The sequence below is a fragment of the Oncorhynchus nerka genome, linkage group LG18, assembly GCF_034236695.1.
Source record: "Oncorhynchus nerka isolate Pitt River linkage group LG18, Oner_Uvic_2.0, whole genome shotgun sequence".
Lineage (NCBI taxonomy): Eukaryota > Metazoa > Chordata > Actinopteri > Salmoniformes > Salmonidae > Oncorhynchus > Oncorhynchus nerka.
In genome coordinates, this window is record NC_088413.1 from 68208277 (window position 1) to 68220706 (window position 12430).

Sequence of the window (12430 nt, forward strand, 5' to 3'; positions counted from 1 at the left end):
AGCACAGCGCTATTTATGACTTCAAGCCTATCAACTCCCGAGATGAGGCTGGCAATACTATAGTGCCTATAAGAACATCCAATAGTTAAAGGTCTATGAAATACAAATGGTATAGAGAAAAATAGTCCTATAATTCCTATAATAACCTCAACCTAAAACTTCTTACCTGGGAATATTGAAGACTCGTGTTAAAAGAAACCACCAGCTTTCATATGTTCTCATGTTCTGAGCAAGGAACTTAAATGTTAGCTTTTTTACATGGCACATATTGCACTTTTACTTCTCTAACACTTTGTTTTTTAATTATTTAAATCAAACATAACATGTTTCATTATTTCAGACTAAATTGATTTAATTTATGTATTATATTAAGTTAAAATAAAAGTGTTCGTTGTTCATTCAATATTGTTGTAATTGTCATTATTTTATATATATACATAAATAAATAAAAATGTCAGATGAATCGCTATCACCGCTGAAAAATCCTAATCTGTCGTCCTCTAATTCTCAGTGTTTTGAGATCTGAAAGAATGCGTTTGTTTACTCAGGAATTGTGGTAGACATGTTCTCTCTTTTCTATTCCCTTCCTTACACTGGTAATAACGCCTTGCCTTCTGATAGGCTAAGTGAAAGTTAAACCATATTGATTATGCCAATCGAATCCTCTCAGATTGTCATATGCGCGTAGGGGTCCATTTGGGATTGGGACATGACTATCTGTTGGATAGAACAGGGAATCATGTCAGCTTTATTCATTTTCTTTCTGCAATACTCTGAACACAGCCCTATTCTAACCAACTCACATCTGTTCACCTCTGACCTTCTTCCCCTGTCTCCAATCTGATTGGTCAAGATCCAGACAGCGCTTAGCAACCCAGGGAGTTCTGACCAGCCCTTGTAAGGGCAGAATGAGTGTTTGTGTTATGTCTCCCCGAGTTTTAATGGAGTTTTCTACGAAGGAGATTACATTTGATATTTTTATACTTCCTATAAAAACATGTAGTACATTAGGAGGAAGTATTTTCTCTTGTTTTAGGGGTCAAAAGATCACATTTTAGGATTTTAGCTTGTTTTACTGCTGTAATGTGGTGAAACTTTAAACAGAATTGAACTGATTAGAGGAAGGCTTATAAACAGCCCAGTATCTCAGGACAGGCAAGGCAGTGGAACAGTGAAAGCCTCTTCTTTCTCTCACTACTCCCTCGTTCTTTCTCGCTTCCCCCCTCTCTCAAAGGGAATTAGAAACACAAAGCAAGTGGAATAGACAAACAAAAGGGAAATAAACTTTTTTTTCCTCTCTCTCTCTCTAGTCAGTAGGAGGAGGGCTATTTATTGTAAGCGTGGCAAGGGGAGTGGCCGACCTTCATGCTGAGAGGTCACGGAGGAGGAGCCCCATGGATGAGGGTAAGGATGAGAAGGTGACAGGGAGAGGAAGGGGGGGACCAAGTCAGTTGTACAACTGAATGCCTTCAACTGAAATAAGTCTTCCACATTTAACCCAACACCTCTGAATCAGAGAGGTGCGGGGGGGCTCCCTTATTCGACATCCATGTCATCGGCACACTGGGAACAGTGGGTTAACTGCCTTGCTCAGGGGCTGAACAAAATATTTTTACCTTGTCAGCTCGGGGATTCAATCCAGCAACGTTTCGGTTACTGGCCCAACGATCTAACCACTAGGCTACCTTGCTTCTTAACACAGCGCGCATCCAACCCGGAAGCCAGCCGCACCAATGTGTCGGAGGACCTGGCAACCTTGGTTAGCGTGCACTGCGCCCGGCCCGCCACAGGAGTCGCTGGTGCACGATGAGACAAGGACATCCCTACCGACCAAGCCCTCCCTAACCACGCTAGGCCATTTGTGCATCGCCCCATGGACCTCCCGGTTACGACAGAGCCTGGGCGCGAACCCAGAGTCTCTGATGGCACAGCTGGCGCTGTGCCCTTAACCACTGCGCCACCCGGGAGGCCTATTCAGATTTTTGTTGCTTTACCAAGTGGGATTGAAATAGATTGAATTGTCATTTTTTTGTCATTGATCTCCATAATATCCAAGTGAAAAGAAAATGCTACAACTTTTTACAAATGAAAAACTAAAATATAGTCGCTGCGTAAGTTTTCACCTCCTTTGTTTAGACAAGCCTAAATTAGTTGAGAAGTAAAATGTGGCTTAATAAATCACATAGAGGTTAACATGATTTTTGACTTCCCCTTCCTCTGTCCCCCATACATACATCTGTAAGATCCCTCAGTCATGTATTGAATTTAAAGCACAAATTCAGCTACAAAGACCAGGGAGCTTTTCGAAAGCCTCATAAAGAAGGGCAGTGATTGGTAGATGGGTAACAAAAGCAAATCAGACAGGGGTGGCAGGTGGTTAGAGCGTTGGGCCAGTAACCGAAAGGTTGCTAGATCGAATCCTCGAGCTGACAAGGGATAAATCTGTCGTTCTGCCCCCGAACAAGGCAGTTAACCCACTGTTCCTAGGCCGTCATTGTAAATAAGAATTTGTTCTGACTTGCCTAGTTAAAGAAAATAAAAACAAGTTAGTAATTATTCTGTGAATGATGTCAAAGATGCACTCATCCTTCTGAACTTTTTTTCTTTTTTTTTTTACCTTTATTTTACTAGGCAAGTCAGTTAAGAACAAATTCTTATTCCCCAACTGAGCTGCAGAATAGGAATGGAACTGGTCAGGGATCAGGCCAGTAGTGACTTTAAAATGGACAAAATGAGTGAAAAGAAGAATACAAATATACAGAATAAGGCACTTAAACTAATGCTACAAAAAACACAGCAAACCTTATATTTGGGGCCAATCCAACACAAAAACTTTATTATCAAGACATTTGTGGAGTGGTTGAGAAATGAGTTTTAATGACTGTGTATGTAAACTTACGACTTCAACTGTATATATATATTGAAAAGAATAATGTGCAAATATTGCACAAAACAGGTGTCCAAAGCTCTTAGAGTCTTACCCAAAGCTCTTAGAGTCTTACCCAAAGCTCTTAGAGTCTTACCCAAAGCTATTAGTCTTACCCAAAGCTCTTGGAGTCTTACCCAAAGCTTTTAGTCTTACCCAAAGCTCTTACTCTTAGAGTCTTACCCAAAGCTCTTAGAGTCTTACCCAAAGCTCTTACTCTTAGAGTCTTACCCAAAGCTCTTAGAGTCTTACCCAAAGCTCTTAGAGTCTTAAGGCGTTTCTAACATGAATTGACTCTGGGGTGAATAATTATTATTGGTGTTTTCTTTTTAATGAATCTTAATTTGAAAAAAAATTGACGAGTATTTTGTGTAGATTGTTGACAAAAAATACATGAAATTCCTTTTAATCCCACTTTTTGTAACACAATAAAATTAAGAAATCAATGGAGGTGTAGATTTTGTTTTTATAGGCACTGTATCTCAACTCCTAATATTGAGATAATGACACTGAATGGAGCTAATTACATTCATTGTAGCTAATTACATTCATTGTAGCTAATTACATTCATTGTAGCTAATTACATTCATTGTAGCTAATTACAGTCACTGGAGTATCTGACATAGTCTTTGAAAAGGAATACCAGTCGCAGAAAGTGTTGGAAAGCCTTCTTGACCTGGACATGCATTTTTGCTGACACATGGATGACCTTTTGTTTAAGCAGCTAAACAGCTGCTTTTGGCAAATGTGTTTGGAGGGGGTTTCTGGGTTGTTAATTTGCCTGGGAGGGGGTTTCTGGGTTGTTAATTTGCCTGGGAGGGGGTTTCTGGGTTGTTAATTTGCCTGGGAGGGGGTTTCTGGGTTGCTAATTTGCCTGGGAGGGGGTTTCTGGGTTGTTAATTTGCCTGGGAGGGGGTTTCTTTGTTAATTTGCCTGGGAGGGGGTTTCTGGGTTGCTAATTTGCCTGGGAGGGGGTTTCTGGGTTGTTAATTTGCCTGGGAGGGGGTTTCTGGGTTGCTAATTTGCCTGGGAGGGGTTTCTGGGTTGCTAATTTGCCTGGGTGGGGTCCCTTGGTCTCTGATTTGCCTGGGAGGGGGTTTCCTGGGTTGCTAATTTGCCTGGTCGGGGTCCCTGGGTCTCTGATTTGCCTGGGAGGGGTTTCTGGGTTGCTAATTTGCCTGGTCGGGGTCCCTGGGTCTCTGATTTGCCTGGGAGGGGTTTCTGGGTTGCTAATTTGCCTGGGTGGGGGTCCCTGGGTCTCTGATTTGCCTGGGAGGGGTTTCTGGGTTGCTAATTTGCCTGGGCGGGGGTCCCTGGGTCTCTGTTTTGCCTGGGAGGGGTTTCTGGGTTGCTAATTTGCCTGGGCAGGGGTCCCTGGGTCTCTGATTTGCCTGGGAGGGGGTTTCTGGGTTGCTAATTTGCCTGGGCGGGGGTCCCTGGGTCTCTGAATTGTCTGGGAGGGGTTTCTGTGTTGCTAATTTGCCTGGGCGGGGGACCCTGGGTCTCTGATTTGCCTGGGAGGGGTTTCTGGGTTGCTAATTTGCCTGCGAGGGGTTTCTGGGTTGCTAATTTGCCTGGGAGCGGGTTTCTGGGTTGTTAATTTGCCTGGGAGGGGTTTCTGGGTTGCTAATTTGCCTGGGAGGGGGTTTCTGGGTTGCTAATTTGCCTGGGTGGGGGTCCCTGGGTCTCTGATTTGCCTGGGAGGGGGTTTCTGGGTTGCTAATTTGCCTGGTCGGGGGTCTCTGATTTGCCTGGGAGGGGGTTTCTGCCTGCTAATTTGCCTGGGCGGGGGTCCCTGGTCTCTGATTTGCCTGGGAGGGGGTTTCTGGGTTGCTAATTTGCCTGGGCGGGGGTCCCTGGGTCTCTGATTTGCCTGGGAGGGGGTTTCTGGGTTGCTAATTTGCCTGGGCGGGGGTCCCTGGGTCTCTGATTTGCCTGGGAGGGGGTTTCTGGGTTGCTAATTTGCCTGGGCGGGGGTCCCTGGGTCTCTGATTTGTCTGGGAGGGGGTTTCTGGGTTGCTAATTTGCCTGGGAGGGGTTTCTGGGGTCCCTGGGTCTCTGATTTGCCTGGGAGGGGGTTTCTGGGTTGCTAATTTGCCTGGGCGGGGGTCCCTGGGTCTCTGATTTGCCCTGGGAGGGGTTTCTGGGTTGCTAATTTGCCTGGGCGGGGGTCCCTGGGTCTCTGATTTGCCTGGGAGGGGGTTTCTGGGTTGCTAATTTGCCTGGGCAGGGGTCCCTGGGTCTCTGATTTGCCTGGGAGGGGGTTTCTGGGTTGCTAATTTGCCTGGGCGGGGGGTTTCTGTCCCTGGGTCTCTGAATTGTCTGGGAGGGGGTTTCTGTGTTGCTAATTTGCCTGGGCGGGGGTCTCTGATTTGCCTGGGAGGGGGTTTCTGGGTTGCTAATTTGCCTGGGAGGGGGTTTCTGGTAATTTGCCTGGGAGCTTTCTGGGTTGCTAATTTGCCTGGGAGGGGTTTCTGGGTTGCTAATTTGCCTGGGTGGGGTCCCTGGGTCTCTGATTTGCCTGGGAGGGGTTTCTGGGTTGCTAATTTGCCTGGTCGGGGGTCCCTGGGTCTCTGATTTGCCTGGGAGGAGGTTTCTGGGTTGCTAATTTGCCTGGGAGGGGTTTCTGGGTTGCCTTTGCCTGGGAGGGGTTTCTGGGTTGTTAATTTGCCTGGGAGGGGTTTCTGGGTTGCTAATTTGCCTGGGAGGGGTTTCTGGGTTGTTAATTTGCCTGGGAGGGGGTTTCTGGGTTGTTAATTTGCCTGGGAGGGGTTTCTGGGTTGCTAATTTGCCTGGGAGGGGTTTCTGGGTTGTTAATTTGCCTGGGAGGGGTTTCTGGGTTGCTAATTTGCCTGGGAGGGGTTTCTGGGTTGCTAATTTGCCTGGGTGGGGGTCCCTTGGTCTCTGATTTGCCTGGGAGGGGTTTCTGGGTTGCTAATTTGCCTGGTCGGGGTCCCTGGGTCCTGGCCTGGGAGGGGTTTCTGGGTTGCTAATTTGCCTGGTGGGGTCCCTGGGTCTCTGATTTGCCTGGGAGGGGTTTCTGGGTTGCTAATTTGCCTGGGTGGGGGTCCCTGGGTCTCTGATTTGCCTGGGAGGGGGTTTCTGGGTTGCTAATTTGCCTGGGCGGGGGTCCCTGGGTCTCTGATTTGCCTGGGAGGGGTTTCTGGGTTGCTAATTTGCCTGGGCAGGGGTCCCTGGGTCTCTGATTTGCCTGGGAGGGGGTTTCTGGGTTGCTAATTTGCCTGGGCGGGGGTCCCTGGGTCTCTGAATTTCTGGGAGGGGGTTTCTGTTTGCTAATTTGCCTGGATTTGCCTGGGAGGGGGTTTCTGGGTTGCTAATTTGCCTGGGGTTGCTAATTTGCCTGGGAGCGGGTTTCTGTTCCTGGGTTGCTAATTTGCCTGGGAGGGGTTTCTGGGGTTGCCTGGGTGGGGGTCCCTGGGTCTCTGATTTGCCTGGGAGGGGGTTTCTGGGTTGCTAATTTGCCTTGCTAAGGGGGTTTGCCTGCCTGGGCGGGGTCCCTGGGTCTCTGATTTGCCTGGGAGGGGTTTCTGGGTTGCTAATTTGCCTGGGCGGGGGTCCCTGGGTCTCTGATTTGCCTGGGAGGGGGTTTCTGGGTTGCTAATTTGCCTGGGCGGGGTCCCTGGGTCTCTGATTTGCCTGGGAGGGGTTTCTGGGTTGCTAATTTGCCTGGGCGGGGTCCCTGGGTCTCTGATTTGCCTGGGAGGGGTTTCTGGGTTGCTAATTTGCCTGGGCGGGGGTCCCTGGGTCTCTGATTTGCCTGGGAGGGGGTTTCTGGGTTGCTAATTTGCCTGGGCGGGGGTCCCTGGGTCTCTGATTTGCCTGGGAGGGGGTTTCTGGGTTGCTAATTTGCCTGGGCGGGGTCCCTGGGTCTCTGATTTGCCTGGGAGGGGGTTTCTGGGTTGCTAATTTGCCTGGGCGGGGGTCCCTGGGTCTCTGATTTGCCTGGGAGGGGGTTTCTGGGTTGCTAATTTGCCTGGGCAGGGGTCCCTGGGTCCTGATTTGCCTGGGTTTCTGGGTTGCTAATTTGCCTGGGCGGGGGTCCCTGGGTCTCTGAATTTGGGAGGGGTTTCTGTGTTGCTAATTTGCCTGGGCGGGGGTCTCTGGGGAGGGGGTTTTGCTAATTTGCCTGGGAGGGGTTTCTGGGTTGCTAATTTGCCTGGGAGGGGTTTCTGGGTTGCTAATTTGCCTGGGAGCGGGTTTCTGGGTTGTTAATTTGCCTGGGAGGGGTTTCTGGGTTGCTAATTTGCCTGGGAGGGGTTTCTGGGTTGCTAATTTGCCTGGGTGGGGTCCCTGGGTCTCTGATTTGCCTGGGAGGGGGTTTCTGGGTTGCTAATTTGCCTGGTCGGGGGTCCCTGGGTCTCTGATTTGCCTGGGAGGGGTTTCTGGGTTGCTAATTTGCCTGGGCGGGGGTCCCTGGGTCTCTGATTTGCCTGGGAGGGGGTTTCTGGGTTGCTAATTTGCCTGGGCGGGGGTCCCTGGGTCTCTGATTTGCCTGGGAGGGGGTTTCTGGGTTGCTAATTTGCCTGGGCGGGGGTCCCTGGGTCTCTGATTTGCCTGGGAGGGGGTTTCTGGGTTGCTAATTTGCCTGGGATTTGTCTGGGAGGGGGTTTCTGGGTTGCTAATTTGCCTGGGTGGGGGTCCCTGGGTCTCTGATTTGCCTGGGAGGGTTTCTGGGTTGCTAATTTGCCTGGGCGGGGTCCCTGGGTCTCTGATTTGCCTGTGAGGGGGTTTCTGGGTTGCTAATTTGCCTGGGCGGGGGTCCCTGGGTCTCTGATTTGCCCTGGGAGGGGTTTCTGGGTTGCTAATTTGCCTGGGCGGGGGTCCCTGGGTCTCTGATTTGCCTGGGAGGGGGTTTCTGGGTTGCTAATTTGCCTGGGCAGGGGTCCCTGGGTCTCTGATTTGCCTGGGAGGGGGTTTCTGGGTTGCTAATTTGCCTGGGCGGGGTCCCTGGGTCTCTGAATTGTCTGGGAGGGGGTTTCTGTGTTGCTAATTTGCCTGGGGGGGTCTCTGATTTGCCTGGGGTTTCTGGGTTGCTAATTTGCCTGGGAGGGGTTTCTGGGTTGCCCTGGGAGCGGGTTTCTGGGTTGCTAATTTGCCTGGGAGGGGGTTTCTGGGTTGCTAATTTGCCTGGGTGGGGGTCCCTGGGTCTCTGATTTGCCTGGGTGGGGGTCCCTGGGTCTCTGATTTGCCTGGGAGGGGGGGTTGCTAATTTGCCTGGGAGGGGTTTCTGGGTTGCTAATTTGCCTGGGAGCGGGTTTCTGGGTTGTTAATTTGCCTGGGAGGGGTTTCTGGCCTGGGAGGGGGTTGCTAATTTGCCTGGGAGGGGGTTTCTGGGTTGCTAATTTGCCTGGGAGGGGTTTCTGGGGGTCGGTCCCTGGGTCTCTGATTTGCCTGGGAGGGGTTTCTGGGTTGCTAATTTGCCTGGGCGGGGTCCCTGGGTCTCTGATTTGCCTGGGAGGGGTTTCTGGGTTGCTAATTTGCCTGGGCGGGGGTCCCTGGGTCTCTGATTTGCCTGGGAGGGGGTTTCTGGGTTGCTAATTTGCCTGGGCGGGGTCCCTGGGTCTCTGATTTGCCTGGGAGGGGTTTCTGGGTTGCTAATTTTCCTGGGCGGGGGTCCCTGGGTCTCTGATTTGCCTGTGAGGGGTTTCTGGGTTGCTAATTTGCCTGGGCGGGGGTCCCTGGGTCTCTGATTTGCCTGGGAGGGGTTTCTGGGTTGCTAATTTGCCTGGGCGGGGTCCCTGGGTCTCTGATTTGCCTGGGAGGGGGTTTCTGGGTTGCTAATTTGCCTGGGCGGGGGTCCCTGGGTCTCTGATTTGCCTGGGAGGGGTTTCTGGGTTGCTAATTTGCCCTGGGAGCGGGTTTCTGGGTTGTTAATTTGCCTGGGAGGGGTTTCTGGGTTGCTAATTTGCCTGGGAGGGGTTTCTGGGTTGTTAATTTGCCTGGGGGGGTTTCCCTGGGTTCTGATTTGCCTGGGAGGGGGTTTCTGGGTTGCTAATTTGCCTGGGTCGGGGGTCCCTGGGTCTCTGATTTGCCTTTCTGGGTTGCTAATTTGCCTGGGTTTCCCTGGGTCTCTGATTTGCCTGGGCGGGGTTTCTGGGTTGCTATTTGCCTGGGCGGGGGTCCCTGGGTCTCTGATTTGCCTGGGAGGGGTTTCTGGGTTGCTAATTTGCCTGGGCGGGGGTCCCTGGGTCTCTGATTTGCCTGGGAGGGGTTTCTGGGTTGCTAATTTGCCTGGGTGGGGGTCCCTGGGTCTCTGATTTGCCTGGGAGGGGTTTCTGGGTTGCTAATTTGCCTGGGCGGGGTCCCTGGGTCTCTGATTTCTGGGTTGCCTGGGGGGGTCCCTTCTGGCCTGGGAGGGGGTTGCTAATTTGCCTGGGCAGGGGTCCCTGGGTCTCTGATTTGCCTGGGAGGGGTTTCTGGGTTGCTAATTTGCCTGGGCGGGGGTTTGCCTGGGAGGGGTTTCCCCTGGGTCTCTGATTTGCCTGGGAGGGGTTTCTGGGTTGCTAATTTGCCTGGGCTGGGGCTCCCTGGGTTGTTAATTTGCCTGGGAGGGGGTTTCTGGGTTGCTAATTTGCCTGGGATTTGCCTGGGTGGGGGTCCCTGGGTCTCTGATTTGCCTGAGGGGAGGGGGTTTCTGGGTTGCTAATTTGCCTGGGCGGGGGTCCCTGGGTCTCTGATTTGCCTGGGAGGGGGTTTCTGGGTTGCTAATTTGCCTGGGTCCCTGATTTGCCTGGGAGGGGGTTTCTGCCTAATTTGCCTGGGCTCCCTGGGAATTTGCCTGGGAGGGGGTTTCTGGGTTGCTAATTTGCCTGGGTTTGGGGGTCCCTGGGTCTCTGATTTGCCTGTGAGGGGGTTTCTGGGTTGCTAATTTGCCTGGGCGGGGGTCCCTGGGTCTCTGATTTGCCTGGGAGGGGGTTTCTGGGTTGCTAATTTGCCTGGGCAAGAAAAGGTGGAAGACCCTGTATTAGATCTACAAGAGTGCCTCCAGAGTCAATTGGAATCTCCTTCTGTGTGTTATGACAACAACAGAACCTGTCTCTTTTTCTGCTTCCAGGTCAGTGCGAGAGGGCGGGACCAGTGGTGTCAGAGGGTCAGGAGGGCGTAGTGGACCTCCACTACAACCAATCGGACCCCTCGGAACCAATTCAGTTCTCCGCCCACCAAAACCAGAACTTGACACAAACTCAACTCGATGATGGTCAGAGGGTTGGATGTGACTCCATCGAACAAGACTCTTTAAATGCTAATAGGGATGAAGAGGAGGAGGAAGATGGTGATAGAAAGATGAAGGGAGAGGATGATGATGTGATAGTGGAAGAAGAGAAGGACAGCGTGACAGCACCCGACACTCCTATGACTGACTCCTCCTTCTCAGACACAGGTAACACACACACACACACAGGAAATCTATCACCTTGGATTAGGTTTATTGGGTACCATTGATCCGGAGGAGGCGGAGACTAGGCAATTCTATTGAGTAAGCTTACGAGTGTGTGTGCGTGCGTGTGTGTCTGTGTATGTCTGTGTATGTTTGCGTATGTGTTTTTGTATGTGTGCACTTACAGGGCCTTGCAAAAGTATTCATCCCCTTGGCGTTTTTCCCATTTTGTTTCATTTCAACGTGTAATTTAAATGTATTTTTATTTGGATGTCATGTAATGGACCTACACAAAATAGTCCAAATTGGCGAAGTGAAAATAAAAACATAACGTGTTTCAAACGGAGCAACAATAATTCCATTATTAAAAAATGGAAAGAATTGTTCACTACAACAAACCTGCCAAGAGAAGGCCGCCCACCAAAACTCCAGGCAAGGAGGGCATTAATCAGAGAGGCAGCAAAGAGACCAAAGATAACCCTGAAGGAGCTGTAGAGCTCCACAGCGGAGATTGGAGTATCTGTCCATAGGACCACTTTAAGCCATACACTCCACAGAGCTGGGCTTTACAGAAGAGTGGCCAGAAAAAAAGCCATTGCTTAAAGAAAAAATAAGCAACCATGTTTGGTGTTTGCCAAAAGGCATGTGGGGGGCTCCCCAAACATATGGAAGAAGGTCCTCTGGTCAGATGAGATGAAAATGTAGATTTTTTGTCCATCAAGGAAAACGCTATGTCTTGCGCAAACCCAGTCCCAGTTTTTCAGGGACTGAGACACTAGACAGAATTGAAGGAATGATGGATGGCGCTAAATACAGGGGAATTCTTGAGGTACAGCTGTTTGTCTTCCAGAGATTTGAGACTGGGACGGAGGTTCACCTTCCAGCAGGATAACCCTAAGTATACTGCTAAAGCAACATTCAAGTGGTTTAATGGAAAACATTTAAATGTGTTGGAATGGCCTAGTCAAAGCCCAAAGCTCAATCCAATTTGAGAATCTGTGGTATGACTTAAAGATTGCTGTACACCAGCGGAACCCATCCAACTTAAAGAAGCTGGAGCAGTTTTGCCTTGAAGAATGGGCACAATCCCAATGGCTAGATGTGCTTATAGAGATGTGCTTATAGAGACATACCCCAAGACACTTGCATCTGTAATTGCTGCAAAATGTGTCTCTACAAAGTTTTGACTTTGGGGGGCTGAATAGTTATGCACGCTCAAGTTCTGTTTTTTGTCTTATTTCTTGTTTGTTTCACAAATGATACCCCCAAAAAAAAAAAAATGTGTAATTCCAGGTTGCAAGGCAACAAAATAGGAGAAATGCCAAGGGGGGTGAATACTTTCGCAAGCCACTGAATGCTAACCCTGTTAATCGGTCAGCAGATCAGATTTGTGGCATACAGCCCGGGTCACACAGTGATGTCAGAGCAACCACATCAGCTACAGTCAGAGAGATGGAGAGGTAAAGGAGAGTGGTACAGCAAGGAGCAGGACAGAAGGAGAAGAGGAGGTAGATCGATAGGGGGAGATTTTAATAGAAGTCAGGGAGAAGAAGGGAAGACGTAGGGAGTCAGTGGAGAGGTAAAGTGATTGAGAGGAGCCTGAGGATCTGTGGTGCCTGTCCCATAACACACAATGTCTGGGCAAGACGTGAGTAACTACCAGTTGCCACTGGGTGTTGCCTATTGTGTTGTTTTTCTATTGTGATGTCATTGTAGCCAAATGTGCTAGCCTGTGATGTGAGCTCTGTGTCATTGTGCTAGCCTTTGTCCATCCCTTGTTTTAGCCTTTAGTCTGGCTAACAACAAGGCTCACTGTTGTGTGTGTGGGCATGTCGGTTTAAGTGCTCAATGGTGCATTATACTATGAATGTTATGTCGCTACCAACCAAATTCATTTCCCACCATGTGATAAAAAGGCTTTATTGACTTGTTAGGACTTGGGATTGTTCAAACGGGCTGTATGGTTTCCACAGAACAGAATCACAAAGAGAAAAGTACATAGCGAGAGTGTGTGTAATCGCTCAGTAGGTAGAGATTCTGTTCAGTTTTCACTGGCTCTCACTGTCTGACATTTATAACAGGGTTTCTTTGATGTTTGATGTACT

The 12430-nt window shown here is 49.9% G+C and overlaps 1 pseudogene; it reads left to right on the forward strand.

Annotated features, from left to right (window-relative positions):
* LOC115146376 (consortin-like) overlaps positions 1-12430 on the forward strand; it is a 36081-nt pseudogene that overhangs the window by 3768 nt on the left and 19883 nt on the right.